Raw genomic sequence first — 4,039 nt, 5'->3', positions numbered from 1 at the left:
CACAGGGGCAGGAGCAGCATTGACTCACGCGCTCAGATAAAGGAAGAGGCGTCCTGTCTTCCACAGGGCCAGGAGCAGCATTGACCCCCGCACTCAGATAAAGGAAGAGGCGTCCTGTCTTCCACAGGGGCAGGAGCAGCATTGACCCCCAGCGCTCAGATAAAGCAAGAGGGGTCCTGTCTTCCACAGGAGCAGCATTGACCCCCGCACTCAGATAAAGGAAGAGGCGTCCTGTCTTCCACAGGGGCAGGAGCAGCATTGACCCACGCGCTCAGATAAAGCAAGAGGCGTCCTGTCTTCCACAGGGGCAGGAGAAGCATTGACCCCCGCGCTCAGATAAAGCAAGAGGGGTCCTGTCTTCCACAGCGGCAGGAGCAGCATTGACCCCCGCGCTCAGATAAAGCAAGAGGGGTCCTGTCTTCCACAGGGGCAGGAGCAGCATTGACCCACGCGCTCAGATAAAGCAAGAGGCGTCCTGTCTTCCACAGGGGCAGGAGCAGCATTGACCCCCGCGCTCAGATAAAGGAAGAGGGGTCCTGTCTTCCACAGGGGCAGGAGCAGCATTGACCCCCGCGCTCAGATAAAGCAAGAGGGGTCCTGTCTTCCACAGGGGCAGGAGAAGCATTGACCCCCGCGCTCAGATAAAGCAAGAGGGGTCCTGTCTTCCACAGCGGCAGGAGCAGCATTGACCCCCGCGCTCAGATAAAGGAAGAGGGGTCCTGTCTTCCACAGGGCCAGGAGCAGCATTGACCCACGCGCTCAGATAAAGCAAGAGGCGTCCTGTCTTCCACAGGGGCAGGAGAAGCATTGACCCCCGCGCTCAGATAAAGCAAGAGGGGTCCTGTCTTCCACAGGGCCAGGAGCAGCATTGACCCCCGCGCTCAGATAAAGCAAGAGGGGTCCTGTCTTCCACAGGGGCAGGAGCAGCATTGACCCACGCGCTCAGATAAAGGAAGAGGGGTCCTGTCTTCCACAGGGCCAGGAGCAGCATTGACCCACGCGCTCAGATAAAGCAAGAGGGGTCCTGTCTTCCACAGGGGCAGGAGCAGCATTGACCCCCGCGCTCAGATAAAGGAAGAGGGGTCCTGTCTTCCACAGGGGCAGGAGCAGCATTGACCCACACGCTCAGATAAAGGAAGAGGGGTCCTGTCTTCCACAGGGCCAGGAGCAGCATTGACCCACGCGCTCAGATAAAGGAAGAGGGGTCCTGTCTTCCACAGGGGCAGGAGCAGCATTGACCCACGCGCTCAGATAAAGCAAGAGGGGTCCTGTCTTCCACAGGAGCAGCATTGACCCACGCGCTCAGATAAAGGAAGAGGGGTCCTGTCTTCCACAGGGGCAGGAGAAGCATTGACCCCCGCGCTCAGATAAAGGAAGAGGGGTACTGTCTTCCACAGGGGCAGGAGCAGCATTGACCCCCGCGCTCAGATAAAGGAAGAGGGGTCCTGTCTTCCACAGGGGCAGGAGCAGCATTGACCCACGCGCTCAGATAAAGGAAGAGGGGTCCTGTCTTCCACAGGGGCAGGAGCAGCATTGACCCACGCGCTCAGATAAAGGAAGAGGGGTCCTGTCTTCCACAGGGGCAGGAGAAGCATTGACCCCCGCGCTCAGATAAAGGAAGAGGGGTCCTGTCTTCCACAGGGCCAGGAGCAGCATTGACCCACGCGCTCAGATAAAGGAAGAGGGGTCCTGTCTTCCACAGGGGCAGGAGCAGCATTGACCCACGCGCTCAGATAAAGGAAGAAGGGGACAGGGAAATACCTACAGTACCTATTTTTATTTTATTTTATTTATTTATAACTTTTATATACCGGCATTCGTAAAAAAAACCATCATGTCGGTTTACAGACAACTGAGAAAGGAAATTACAATGATAGATGGAGGAAGGATAGGAAGTTAAAAGGTGACAACTTTACTGTAGAGCCAACGGGCGCCACAGTTATTAAATGAGATTACATGTGGTTAACCAGGTTGGACATAAATTAATTATATACAAGAGACGACAAAGTGGGGGGTAGCGCGGGGGTGGGGGATGAAGCGCATAGGGGAGACGGGGTGGGGTAGGAACTGTACAAGGGGGCAGGGGGTGGCGATGGGAAGGAGAGGTGGTGACTGAATATCAGGAAGCCATAATATGGATGGGGTGGTGAGGGAGGGAGGGTGTGTAGGGGGGCGGGGGACACTGTACTAGGGAGAGGGAAATAATGAGTGTTGAGGAGAAGTCAAATGCTAGGGTTGAGAGGCGTTGGGATAGGCCTGTTTAAATAACCAGGTCTTGATTCCTTTTTTGAATTGATTAAGTGAAGGTTCTAGTCGGAGCTCGGTGGGGAGGGAGTTCCAAAGGGTGGGGCCGGCGATGGAGAAGGCTCTCGCTCTGGTGTTTGTGAGGTGAGCAATTTTGAGTGAAGGGGTGTGGAGGGTGCCCGCAAGGGAGTTTCTGGTAGGACGGTTGGCCTGGTGGAAGTGTGGCATATCTTCGATCCAGGGGGAGTTATTTTTATATAGCGTGTTATGTATGATAGTAAGTGTTTTGTATTGAGAGCGATAGGTGATTGGTAGCCAGTGGAGGTTTTGTAATATGGGAGTAATATGATCAGTCTTTCTTGAGTTTGTAAGGATGCGAGCCATGGCATTTTGTAAGATTTGGAGGGGTTTGATTGTGGAAGCTGGAAGGCCTATTAGCAGTGAGTTGCAATAGTCAAGTTTTGATAGTATAGTGGTATATATATATATATAGTCAAGTTTTGATAGTATAGATAGTATAGTGGATTATACCTGAATGTAATCCACTCTGAAGTGCCTGAAAAAGCAGCCTAACTCACACAACATTATTCTTCATAATCTCTAAGTATTCATGCTTTAAATTAAATTTAAAAATTAACTCTCCCAACGTGTCATGTATTGTAAGGCACTTAACCATAGGTGCCAAAATGCCTGGCTACGGCCCTGATATTCTTAATTTAAAAAAAAGTCTCTTTTGTCCTTTGTGTGTGTCAGTTAGATTGTAAGATATACCGAGTATGGACCTGTCTCTTATATGATTTGTACAGTGCTGTGTATGGTGAGCAGTGCTAGGCAAATGATTAGTAGTAGTAGTAGTAGTATTAAGGTAGTGAAGCAATGTATCAAGGCAGAGATTAAGGCCAGAGAGAGAAGCATAAGCAGTAGGAAAACAAGCAGGCGATAACCCTGTACAGGTTGTCGGTGAGGCCTCAGCTGGAGTTTTGGAGACTGTATGTCACGCACCCCACTCCATCCTTGCCCATAATATCCAGCACCACTTCTCTCTCCTCCACCACTCCATGCCTAACGTCTCTTTGCCCTCTTTCCCAAGGACCAGCATTCTCTCTCTCTCTCTCCCTCCCTCTCCTTTGCCCAGCTTATCTAAAGATATGCAGGAGCTCACTGTGGGAAGACAAGATGGAATAACCACATTTTCAGTGTCAAGGAAAAATAAGCCGGATGTCGTCAGCATAAAAGCAAAAATGCATTCCAAAAGAGTAACCATTTAAGAATAGGTGGCCTATATCCAATCTCAATTTTCTTTTTTAAACTTTAAGTTGAACCAATCATCACAATATAAAGAGAGGGTAAATCAAACTAGGCATTATGTCCCACGTGGCCAGTCAACTAACATTGTTTGTTTTATACTGAAAACAAAATTTCTCCTTCAAATATACCTTATACCTCACACAAACAATGAAACCATGGAATAAGAGAAAAGAGACGTCCGTAGGCCCCAAATGCCTGCGTGTGAAGGAGCCCACTGGAAAACAGCCTTTGGTTGCTGCCCGCTGTCGAGGGTTACACACAGTCCGTTGCTTGTAAAGGTCCATTTCAGCTTCCTGAGCTAACAAAATAGTAAAGGCGACTGAACATGAGGGGACTGACCTTTTTGTTTCAGTGCCGGTCTCTCTGCTGGAGTCTGAGGAGAGTTTTAATACTTTTTAAATCTGAAATCTCTGCCAGACAGTTGGGCTCAGGCAACACAACTAGGTGCAGGGGCAGTAGTGATGAAGATCTTACCAGAACACTTGGG

This window comes from Rhinatrema bivittatum, chromosome 13 (assembly GCF_901001135.1).
Source record: "Rhinatrema bivittatum chromosome 13, aRhiBiv1.1, whole genome shotgun sequence".
Lineage (NCBI taxonomy): Eukaryota > Metazoa > Chordata > Amphibia > Gymnophiona > Rhinatrematidae > Rhinatrema > Rhinatrema bivittatum.
Note: the sequence above shows the minus strand (reverse complement) of the source record.